Raw genomic sequence first — 13,196 nt, 5'->3', positions numbered from 1 at the left:
CAGAATTTAAATGACCATTTGTAGCGTATACGAGCTTGAACTGGCTCAGGTATAGGCTCAGACTGCGGCATGTAGACCACACGGGTGGCATGAGAGCATTTTAATATATTTCAATATAAATATTGTTTAGCGATCTATTGTTGTTTAGCTTTCGCTTTAAAAGGCGATGATTTTGCATATTAGCCAGGGCAGAGAGTCGAAAAGAGTTTGACTGGCGAGTAGAGAGCCAGCCGTGAAGTTCATTCAACTGTTCAAACAGTCCAAAAAGTGTGTGGCCCCGGGCAATGCGCCGCACAGACGGGCTGCTGCTGCTGCTGCTGCAGCACAGTAGCCAAAATGAAAGAACGACGGATGGAAAATCGAAATCCAAATTATTGACACTTGAAGTGAGACGACGGGATGGAGGGCATTGCTAAAGCCAGTGCCGTAGCCAGAGGGCAGGCGCAGGGCAAAGGCAACGGCAAGGGCAAGGGCAGCGAGGCATCATGAGCCTCAGCTGCTTGTCTTCAAAACTCTTTTTCGTGCCCAAGCTACCGAAAATTGTTCATTAATGAAACTTAATTGATTTCATTCATTAATCATTAAGCGTCGCCCATAGATGAGAGTTTGAGAGTTTGAGCCCAGCCAGCCAGCCAGCGTAGACCTCAAGAGCTGCAGACCCCGAGAGGCGTCGTGTGCGTGTTAGACACTTCCGCTCTCAGCTCGCCAAAGGGTTACGAGATGACGCAGCTTACGCGCTTACATATATGGATTATTATGCCATACACTTTAAACAGAAATCGAGTAAAACTGAGTTACACTCATTGCGAGCCAGATGTTGGCCCTTAAACTATCGTATAACAAGCCTTGCATCATATTCCAAAAATTTCTTGTTAGATAAAAAACTTGAGTGAATATCAATTAATAAGTATACGTTATAGTAACCTGAAGTGTTATTTATTATAGTATATGTTTTTAAATAATACAAGACTCTGACTATGTTGTTGAAACACGAACCTCAAAATATTGGGTGGAACAGCATCTAGGAATCAAAGTGAGTTTACAGATTGCCGATCTTAAAACATTTCCCTTTTAAATTCGTTATTTAAAATGTTTTTTTTTAGTGTTTTTCTCAGTGTAAATTTTTCATGCTTCGAACTATGACTTTCACTTGACACACATACGCACACACACTCAGAGAGAATGCAGCTAGGATGCTCAAATTACAGGCAGACAGATCGTAAACTAAACATTGCCATATATCATCTTCCTAAACAATGTACATTATTTATGCTTTAAAGCCACAAAATTTCAATAGCACCCCAGCTGAAATACTCTTTAGGCCAAAGATCATACAGCTTCTCTTTTTTAACCGATTTAGTTTCTTTTTTTAAAAACCAAAAATAAATATACTTAAATACAGATATAGGGAAAATTAAAAAAGAGGAAGACATAAAATAATTTTAAATAATATTAAATACTATTAATTTAATATAAAGGAATATAAATATGAATAGGAATGTCTGAGCCAAGGTTGCCCATCGAATATATATCCTGTACCTACAGTTCTCATTTCTATCAAATCTATTTGTATGTATAAATATGATTGAGAAATAACTTTTTTAATTGTCCGATCGTTGTAAATACAAAAAGTCAACCGAGCCGATGATCGTGTCTAGACCGATTAGGCTATTATATATGGTTGGAGATGTCACCCGATGCTATATGTTCAATGGTTACAAGATATGAATTGGACTGGAAAAGTCAAAACAAAGCCTATAATATAAAAAAAAAAAATTTTAAAAAAATAAAAATAAACCTAAAGAAAATAAGTATATTAATATAATATATATAAGCGAAATAAAACAGTATTTCGACAATTATTAATAATATTCAACATTTAAAAATATTTGTATAGAAATAATGATAAAGATGCAAATAAAAATCGTTATTATTAGTATTATATTCCAATTCCGTTATATACTATTATATTCCAATTTTAATTTTTCTTAGTTCATATAAATTGAAGTCTATCAATATTTAATTAAAAAAGAAAACAAGGCGCATTTCAGCAAATATTTAAACATATTTTAAGTAGTTTCTGAGTGGAATAATATGGAAATATTATGTGTAAACTGTAAGAAAATGCGTGTGTCACAAATGTGACCAATTAGTTGGCATGCTCATGCACCGAAAAAGGGGAAACTCAATAATTTTGATTTAAAATGTGCGCAGGCGCTGCTCAAAGCGAGCCGCACAGCCAAAAAGACTCCACACGGTATATGGGCAATGTGACAAATTTATGAGACGGCGATCCCCAGAAATCACTTGGCCTGTGTTGTGACAATGAACACTTTTTGGGCCACAAAATGGGGCATGGGGCATGGGGCATGGGGCATGGGGCGAACGGGTCTATTGAACAGCCCGCACGAATGTTTTGAGGCGCGCGGAAAAGAGAGAGAGAGGGAGAGAGGGAGCAGAGCATCACATGAAGATGCCTAAAGCCAGCAGCCGGAGAAGAGGCGAATGGATTCAGTTTTGGCTGTGACTCCGACTCCGACTCCGACTTTGACTTTGACTCCAACTGCGACTGCGGCTTCGGCTTCGGGGCCCTTTGTTGAAGTGTGTTTTGTGTTTTGGGTGTTAAATTTATGTTTGGCTTTTAGCTAAATTCAAATTCTATCGCTCAATTATGTTGAGATAAAAGGAAATTGCTGCGACATTAACACTTTCTTAATCTGATGTTCTGAATTTATATGCGGCCGAGGAATTTAAGGCGGCGTCTCCAACAATCCATCCAGGCCAGGCAATTGGCAGTGCCACAGCCACAGCCACAGCCACAGCCAGAGCCAGAGCCGGGGCCGCATTAATGCCACGCGCACCGGGCCGGCCGACTGATCTTAAAGGGTTCTAGAGCAGAGCAGAGCAGAGCAGAGCCGAACTGAACTCGAATTGAAGCCGTCGCCTGAAACGAGCCCAAAACCGTGCGCTGTTTATTTTAAAATTTATTACCAAAATTATCGACTAAACGATGCAAGCAAAAACAATCGATAAAAGTGAATTCTTTTAGCCGGCCTCGCGGGGCGACTCTCTGAGGATGCGCTGCATGGAGGATGGGGCCGGCCCGTTGCCAGTTTAAAAGCCATTGCATTAAACGTCAAGAAAAACCTTTTAATTTGCTTGTAACAAAAATTTGTTATCTCCTAAACTGTGCCATAAAAAACGAGAACGCAAACGAGCCCTGGACCCAGCGCCGAGCCGAAGCCAAGCCCGAACCCCAGCCCCGGATCCATTTTAATATATCACAGGGAATGGGTTTGAGACACAGTGTATTGGGAATGGGGAAAATGAGAATGGGAATGGGAATGGGAATGAGTATGAGCATGAGAATGAGTATGAGTATGGTCAGCAAGGAGAAGACGCAGTCGACATTCAGTCTGGCCACGTCTCAGATCTTAGGTCTCTCGATTCTCGACGCTGTGCCTGCTGCCTGGTGCTGGCTCTTAAAAGGTGTTGATGTTTAAGTTTAACATTGTTTCTCGTTATCGTTATAGTTTAGTGGCAGCAACAACAAAAAAGCGGCCCAAACCCCAAACGTAAAATACCAAAAATAAAAAAACAAACAGAAAAAAACAACCTCCTAAAATAAAAGAAAGAAAAATGAACTTCGGCTTTGAGCCCGGCTAATTGATGCAACTTTTATGGCGGGCCTAAAGAGCCGAGAGAAATTGTAGCTGGAGTTAGTATTTTTAGCTCACGTTTACAACTCGACGATAAGCATCGCAGCACTTGAGATAACATCGGCAGCAACAACAACAACAACAGCAACAACAACAACAACTCTAACTACAACAACTAGTTGGATGTCCAGCCAATACTCTACACTCGAGCGGCTTGTTGGCATCTTGTGGAGTATCTGGAGCACTCGCGTACAACTTTTACATTATGCACTTTGAATACATCTTGTGCGATAAGCTCTGCTCTTGTTCCTGTTAGTCCAACCCGAGCCCGAACCCGAATCCGAGTCCGAACCCGCCCCCGCCTCCGCCTCCGCTCCGCCATTATTGTTGCTGGTTGTTGTCTCCGCTAAAATATATTCATCACAATCCAGCTGATAGTCGCACCGAGACCAGCAAACGCTTTAATGAATGACCAGTTCCAGTCTCTGTCTTCAGTCCCAGCCCCAGTCCCAATTCAGTTTCCATCCACGGGCTGCCTCTTCGGCTGAAGGTAGGTGTGCTAATTGATGTGCCATCTCATGGCCAGGGCTTGACGCACGTTGCACGTCGTCGGACCTCGGGACCTCGGGACATTGGGACGTTGGCGCGTGGGCTTATCGCGCCCAAAGTTGGGGCGTCATAAAGTTGCGCGTTGTCAACGCGCCAGCCTCCAGTTCCATAGCTCCAGCTCCAGCTCCAGCTCCAGTCCACACAGACAGCCAGACGGACCGACATTCAGACAGACAGAGAATTTCTGGGCCGGCTAATGCATCAATCTGTGCGGCAACTATTTGATTTATAGGCTGTAAAACGCCTGGAATCAAACCCGGAATGCGGACATACAAAAGCAGGAAACAAACAGACCATCGAGAGCCTTCACGTTGACGCTATTTTATTTATATTTCAGCTATTTGCACGAATTAACTCAATGTACATTTACAGCTTCTATTGAAGCGAATTCTCTGAGTCCATAAAGTACAAGTACAACTATAGAAAACTAATTTTCGTCGATTAGTTTCACTTGGGTTTGTGACATTTTCTTAAATATAAATTAAATTATTTAAAGTTTCGCATGTCCATTATACTTAGCTCATTTTGCTTATTCATATAAATAATTATTTAAAATATTAAAAATTATTTTTAAATTAAGAAGAGAATGATAACTGCTGCAGATTTAGATTAGTATTTAGTTAAACTTAGTTACCAGCTTTGGATTTATTATTATATATTTATTTTATTATACTATACTATATAAATATACTATACTTTTATATTCTTCTATATTTTAAGAAATAATGTTTGTTTAAATAGGATGATTTTAGCAATACATTTGGCAATGCTTTGATGCTTTATACCAATACGTCTCGTTAAACAGCATTATTCAATTTCTTTTCAGCCCAATTGTGCGAAAACAAAGCACCTTTTGAAGCATACTTGGAATCTATTTGGAAACAAACCTTGCTTATGCTCAGGTAAATAATTTATCAACACCTATGATAACTTAAACAAATGAAATCTACTGAAGAACATTTCTGGTATGTGAAACATTCGTTTATGTAAATAGTTTAATTCAAGTATACTACTGCTACAGACATTTTTGACATATACGTCAAGCTTAAATGTTGCATGCCAAATATTAATGTCATTTGTATCCTACGCAACATTATTTCCATATTCGTCTGTCTGTCCATTTATCTGAGTATTTTTCTATGTGTCAGACTTGATTTGGTGGCCACTTAAAATCGCTGGCAATACGAATTAATATTGTAGGCACACTTTTAAAAATTGGAGCCAGCACGACAGGGGAAGAGGGACAGAGAGAGGGTGAGAGAGAGAGAGAGAGATAGAGAGAGAGGGGCGAGCGAGATAGCTGCGCCTGCTCTGAGCGAGAGAGGGGTCTAAAAAATGGAAAACTAGATAAATGTTGTACAAATTGTTAACTGCTTTTTTATGTTAATCGTCGCCTATGTTTATATAAACAATACCAGATAGAAAAGAAAGAAAAAAAATGACAAAATCAAAGCGATGTCCAAAACGTTCGATATTTGTTAAGGCCCAAAAGCGGTCGAAGTGGCCAAAAGAGCAGCAACAGGTGAATTTGAAATTCAATTTTAATTTATTAAAATATAAAAAAATGCCATGTATCCGACTTTGGTTCAGTTCGATTCTATTTCCCATTTCTGATCTCGAACAAAAAGCTTGATTTTGCACTTGAATGGCGCGAGGCCTCTTCCTCTCTGCCCCTGCCCCTGCCCCCGCCTCCGACGCAGCCTCTGCCCCTGCCCCTGCCCCTGCCACTGCCTCTGCCGCTGACAGTCGCCCATCTGGGTCTGTGTTGCTGTGTCCGAGTCTGGCAAATGGCTTGCTAAGTGGTTTTAACACTTTTATAGCGTTAAGTTTTTAATTTTATTCGCTAATAAATAATTTAAGTCAATTTTCAACATATAAAAGTTTGTGCGTTCATTAAATGTTGTGCCCTCCACGTTTTGTTTTCGACTCGGATTCGATTTCGATTTAATTCGATTTTATTTCATTTAACGCACACACATACACGCACACACATAGAAATATTTATAAATGCATGGCTCATTCTGAAATTGTTTTTGTTTCACGTTTCATTCACTAAAAGCCACTCACGAATACACTCAGAGCGAGTGTGAATGCCTCGGATTCGAGTTCAAGTTGTGGCGTGGCACTCAACAAATTTGATGACAGCCTTTGTCAGTGGACGCATTTGTTGTTTTGTTTAAACTGACGTTTAAGTAATTATCTAATTAAGTTAACATTTTGCTTAAAGATAAGTGCTAAATTATTTATTTTTCAATTTCGATCTTATTTGTATAGATGCTCGTGTATTTCTGATTCCTTTTATCGCTCCAGCCATAAAGCATCGCTTGTTTGGCCTCAGCAATGTGCATAAAGATAATCAAATATGTATAGCCCATGATAGTGGGAATTACTCCCATCGCAAATGGGATGTCCTAAGTTTTGCAATCAGATATTCATAACGCTTTCATGGTTAATATACTATATCATGAAGTACCCATAAATATGATTTGGTTCTTTGTCCTGTTTTCCACCTCTATTAATTAAGGTTTTGGTTTAATTCTGAGAATTATTATATTTACATAATATTAGATCAACTCTAGTTTAAGCACTTCTTCATCTAGCTAAGCTGATAGAAGTTTCAAAGTTCCAGGTTTGATCCGTCCGGTTTGCAGCCTTGCTCTTAAATTCATTTTTATCGAAGCGCTTTATAACATTTAAAAAATTTGACCTTAGGACAGATTTTGAAAATGTTTAAAATATGATGGCTAAGAGTATTTAATCTTCGTGTCGCTGAGTTCTTCCATTTTAATTTTTATGGGTTTCTCTTTTGTTTCATGCATTTTTTATGGAATTTGAATATATATTTCTTGTCGATTATCTTTTGTGCTGCTTTTATTTAATTTATATTGTGATCTCCTTGTTGGCAATGTCTTTTGTTTTTGTTTTCGTTTCAAGTCACATTTTGATTATTAATATGTTTAATATTTTGACTGTGCATTGATTTGACATGACAAAATCTCGACTAAAAGATACCCCGTAAAGTATATAAGCGTACCATATTTATATACTGAGAAGATGAAGGGCGAGGGCATATATATATATTTTTGTAGGGTTAAAGGAGCCATCTTCTATATTCTTCTTATATTTATATTTATTCTTATATTAAAAAAAACACGTAAAAAAAGCGTCTTGGGTATGTGCTCCCTTGTAGGTCATGCATTTTTTGGGCTTTCTTTACTGTACTTTCTCCCCCTCTCTATCTATCTCTCTCTCTCTCTCTCTCTCTCTGTCTCTCTCTCTCTCTACAGAGAAAAAAACGAAACATTTTAAAAAACAAAATCAATTTTATCAAGGACATGTAATCAAATCTCTATAAGGATTCAAGTGTATGCAACAATTGCCTCAATTCGTTGGTAATTCGAGACGCTTACAAAGTTTCAGCTTGTGCCCCCTTCCTTCCCCCACCCTGCCGCCAGGCACCCGACAGGCTCGACATTGAAAATGAAATGTACATCAAAATAATAATCAAAAGTAATTTGCAACAGCAGGAGCAAGGACAACAATGACAGGCGGCACTTGAACCAAAATAGGCATTAGAGTCCTCATCCTCATGCTCATTCTCATCCTCATCCTAATCAAAAGCCTCTTCCACATCCACATCCACATCCAGCGCAGGCATATCCACATCCTTCTTTGCAAGTGCTGACGGCAGGCGGGTTGGTCTGGTCACATAGCGTATGCTACACGACGACGGGGTGCTCCTGGGCTGTCGCTCCTGCTGCCTGCCCCCCCGACTGCTGCTCCCTTCCACTTGGTTTACCGCGCACATCAACACCCTCGGCTAATTGATGACAAATTATTATGAGCCAGCAGCCTCTCGCACCCAAAGCCAATTTTGATGAATGGAAATGGAAATGGAAATAGAAATGGAAATGGATGTCAAAATGTGTGTGTGTATGGATGTGGCTGTCGCTGTGGCATGTGGATTGGCCAACTGACGTCGCAAGCGGCTGACAACTGTCAAATTAGCAAACGAGCAAGCGAACGGCCAAACACAAAAGGAATTAAGGCCAAAAATTACATTTAACATACAGCGCCTGTGTACTTACCGGCAGGACAAAACAGCAGCACGAGCCAAGGACGAGTTCTGGACGATGCTTGTATTCAAATTGGGAACATGTCGAGCTCGACAGCCCACGAGGGCTGTCATTGAAGTTGCGCATGGCATGACAATCAAAAACATTACATTCTTCGACTCAAATTCCATTAAAGCTTACAATAAATAGCACAAGGAATTCATACAAACGAATACAGGAAGTATTCTTTTACTAATATACAGTTTACAAATGTTTGCAATGCGGTTCAAAAATTAACATGGAGGCTAAGTTAACAATGAAGAATAGACAAAGAAAAATTTTCACCTAAAAGTGGTTAAGAAGGGCATACAAAACTGTTTCAAAGTGTATTTAGTATTTTTTTTTAGATAGACTCAAATACATATTGTCTAAAAACTTACATAGTCTGATTCTGCTAACCCAGTTTCCAAAAGGGATCAATATCAAAGCATGAAAACTATTAAGCATAAGCCTGAAGGTATTTACACTTAAAAATGGATGTTTTTAAAGTACGTCAAATGCGCTGCAATGTTTTGAATGGGTTTGAAGCCGAAATGCCAATTTTTTCTCTGCTCTGAACCGAACCTTAAATTGTATGAATTGGATAATTGAAAGAAGAACAATTTGAGATGTGCTTTTAAAAACTGAAACAAATTTGAGAAACCAAGCTGGGTTCAAGGATGAGGCAAGCTAGGTTCACGAACAGAGCCTGAAGGCTCGAAATCGTTTGCTGCGCTTGTCAACTAATACACAAAGCAAATTATGTATATTCATAAATAAGCTAGTTAGCTGCACGCTCACATTTTGTGCGAACTTTTGATGCCACCCTCGTTGTTCATCCCCCGTGCGGCATGGCGGACATGGCGTGCCAAAGAGACTGCGTGCCAGGCGAGTCGCTGTAGCGTTCGCCTTCAATGCCGACGCATCGCCTGCTGTTGCCTTTTTGGCCATGGCACACAATTGAAAATTGGCTCAACTCGACTCTCGAGTCGTCATAGCTGGGGTGTCGGACACGTAGTCAGAGTCAGAGTCGCAGTCAGAGTCGGAGTCGGAGGCGACTTCAAGTTCGGCTGTGGCACTGGGTAATTGGATCCCGTGAGCAACTGTTTGCTTTCTGGGCATTGTTGCCTTTTGTTCTGGCCATTAGCGTGTGCAATGCCCTGGCTGGATTTGGGCACAAGTCGAATGTGCCGCTGGCACCTCGCACAGCTTGCGGTCCATTTGGCAACCAGGGGTAAACCTGGATGGGCTGCTCATGTAGCCGTAGGCGCAGTTTAGTCACACTTCAGTTGCCAGTTGCCAGTTGCACGTTGCCAGTTCCCAGTTGCCCATTGCCCGTTGCAAGTTGTCGATGTCGCAATTGCAATCATAGTCCGATACGAAAGTTGGCCACGTGCCGCATAAACAAAGGCTTGACTTTTGGCGCTTCCAGAGCTCACTCCCAGGCTGGGCTCAAAGCAGGGAAGGGACCACACACGTTTAACAAATTCCAGACACTTGGCTAACGGCACTTGGCCCTGGCGCCCCAAAAAGAAAGAAAAAAAAACTTGAAAAAAAAGTATCGGCTTACCACGCTCTGTGAGAACCTTTTGACATTGGCGTGTGCCTGGGCAACGACTCCACATGGCCACTTGGCCACTTGGCCACTTGGCGAGGGATTCAGCTGATTGCGCTGCACAGTTAGAATTGATTGAAAATTGGTTAACCGCAAATGCAATTGCGCAGCGAATTGCAAATCGAAGATGATGCCGAAACTGAATTTCCTTGGCCCTGCATCTTAATCCAAAGCTGCCGCCGGCTCGCCATCACCAACGCCAGCCTCAGCTGCATCTGTATCTGAGGAAAACGCATGCAAATTGGGCCGCAGGTTCAAAACCAGTAGCCGCCACTGCCACTGCTGCTGTTGCCACTGCTGCCGCAGTTGCTGTAAGCCGCAGTCGCAGCCGCAGTAATTTGCAGCGTTTAACTGGCGACGGGGTCCAACGGCAAATCGATTTCTGTAGCTGCTGGCGCCACAAAGCCATTTACAATATATATATATGTATATGTATATATTTTCTTAAAGGCAGCTGGTGGGGTGGGCGGTGGGGCTGCACCAGCTGTGACTCAATATTGATTTAGACTTAACCTTGCTGCAAGCGTTGCTCCCGAACCCTTGACCTTCAGCTACATAAATTTCGCACAGCTTCCGTTCGCATCCTTCGCGATGGTGGGTTGGCAAATACGCTGCCTTCCGGCCTTTGATTGAGGGCTGCGTGTGCGCAGTTGTCAACCAAATTTGATAAACACGCATTTAAGCGCACAAATTTATTGATAACGGAAGCGGGAACGTCCAACGTCCAACGGCTGCGACTTGCGACCATTGTGCCCAACAAATTGCCTGTGTAATCAAAGGCAGCCCCCCCCAGCCGAAACCCTGTGCCAACTGTCTCCCCGACCTCCTTTTACTACTTAGTATGCAGCAGTTAGTCGGCTTGTGTCCTGTGACAAATTAGCCCAACAAAGCAGCAGCAGCAGCGCGACATAAAAAACGCGCAAGAACTGAGCAGCATAACAAAAGTTGTCAATTGACCAGGAAGAGAAGCAGAAGCAGCAGCAGCAGCAGAAGAAGAAAGAAGATGCGACGACGCTTAACGCATTGCAGCAGCTTCCGGTGTGAAAGCATTTTGTCAGCTTGGACGCACAAAGCAGTCCACATAAAGCGTATCTGCTCTCAAGATGGCCACAGATTCTATGACAAAAAAAAATACATTAAAAAAAAGAGGAAGCGGCCCAAGTTGCCTTTTTTCAATTATTCCCCACAATTTCAATGACAGTTTGTGCGATTCCGGCAACTAAATCGATTGAAAATAGTCCCTTACATTGGCATTACGCTCAATCAATATGCTAATGCCTCGATTCTTATCCAATCAACTGTGATATGACAACAAAATTATGCAAAGAGCTTTTAACTTGGGAGCAGTAACTGTGTCACCATTGGGTACCGAAAAACGCAAATTTATTCGTATGGATTAGTAGTATATACAGACGGACTGACTGACTAACTGGCTGACTGACAGACTGACTAACTGAGTGGCTGGCAGACTGATGATTAATGCACTCACAAGCTGTAAGTAGTTAACCCATTGGATGTCACTAAGACGAGTTTTCGAATAATTCCACCTAAAAATGTGGAAAATTGGTGGAAAACAACTTTTTGGAACTTTTTTGTCTATCAACCGATAGGCTTCAAACTCATTTTCAAAGATCTTCGTGACGTGTTTCACACTTTTGAACATATTCGCACCGCTAGATCCAAATCGGAGTTCAAACTAGTAGACGCGGGCTTAAATTTTTCCACGGGCGGAAAATGGATGGAAATGGAAGTGATGTAAGGATAAGAACTAGTCTGATAAGGCCAATTAAATATACGTTGTGTATGTTTTCTTGAACCCAACGTAAGCCAAGCTACCTTCACTTTTTTGTGTCTATTTACATACATACAGTATGTATGTGTATGTACGTATTTGTATTATTATGTATGGTTGAAATTTTCACTGTAGTTACCTTATGGGAAATTCCAACTGCAAGTGTGGAAAAATCGCGAAAAACGTTTGTATGCAACTTTTTTGTTTACCATCTGATCGGCCTCAAACTTATTTTCAAAGATCTTTGTTCAAATTCATTTGAGGGGTGCTTCGCACTTTTTGGAAAATCCATTCCTCCTTGGTGGAAATGGGGGTCGAAAATTTTTTCGCCCTCAAACTCATTTCCAAAGATCTATATGAAAATTCATTTGAGACGTATTTTTCACTTTTCGCAGAATCCAAACTTCTTCGGTAGAAAATGCAAATCAAAGATTTTTTTGGTGAAGTTTTAATTTTTTTCCGATTTGCTTGAAACTTATATTCAAAGCTCTACATAAGATTCAGCGAGTTGAAAAATTCCACCCGCAACAGTGGTAAATTGACGGAAAACGGGTGTATGAAAGTTGTGTTTTGACCATCCGATCAGTTTCAAAATCATTTTCAAAGCTTTTGGAGAACATTTACTTTACACGTGTCACGGGCAAGGCCGGGCTATATCCGCTAGTATAATATATATATTCAACTTTTTTTTGCTAACTCTTCACGCTGCGCCGTAATTTAAATAAAACGTATCTTTTAAAATCGACCCACTATGCTATTCTCATTATTTCAAGTGAGCCCTGCAGATTTTCGTGTTTACATGATAAGTTTTATATTACCCAGTTATGTATTTGGTAAACTAATAAACTTTATTTCCATTCATACTAGGGCAGTCTCTTTCTTTCTCTCACTTTCTCTCTCTCAGTCTATCTCTCTCTCTCTCTCTCTCTCTCTCTCTCTCTCTCTCTCTCTCTTCCCCCTCTCTCTCTCTCTTTCCAATTTGATTACTCTTTGTTCCTCCTGTTCTAATTCTAACCCGCTCCCTTCCCCTTTTGTTTTTCTAGTAAAGGATTTATATATAGAAATGTCATTATAAACTATTGGTTGAATTTAAATATACAAAACAAAAATAAAAGAGAGTTAAATGAAAAGTAAAAACTAAAAGGCTCGAAAACAAAGATTGTACAGGAGAAAGTGCAAAGTTCCTACGCTTGAATTCGATCAAATTCAAATTTCAAATTATAAAATATTCAAAATGAGTCTTAGCGGCTTGCGAAACTGTTGATAGCTACATTTTCGTTTTTCATTCGTTGAAGCTCAAACTTATTCGGAATAAGACCCATAGGTAATAATACTGGCAAATAATACCACAGGCGGGAAATGGGTGGAAAGTGTTGTTGAAAGCGTTTAACTAAATCGATTTGTTAAATGTCAAGCGCTGGTTACAT

The 13,196-nt window shown here is 40.6% G+C and overlaps 1 long non-coding RNA gene across 1 annotated transcript in view; it reads left to right on the top strand.

Annotated features, from left to right (window-relative positions):
• LOC135427455 (uncharacterized) overlaps positions 1-13,196 on the top strand; it is a 68,817-nt gene that overhangs the window by 36,074 nt on the left and 19,547 nt on the right. The window contains exon 2 of the long non-coding RNA XR_010436052.1: positions 5,095-5,170. This is a non-coding gene — a long non-coding RNA (uncharacterized LOC135427455). The remainder of the gene's footprint in view (positions 1-5,094; positions 5,171-13,196) is intronic.

The sequence above is a fragment of the Drosophila montana genome, unplaced genomic scaffold (genome assembly GCF_035044405.1).
Source record: "Drosophila montana isolate Dmon_TW-CO22-7 unplaced genomic scaffold, ASM3504440v1 contig_2178_1, whole genome shotgun sequence".
In the NCBI taxonomy this organism is placed as follows: Eukaryota; Metazoa; Arthropoda; class Insecta; order Diptera; family Drosophilidae; genus Drosophila; species Drosophila montana.
This window is presented reverse-complemented; position numbering and strand designations above follow the sequence as displayed.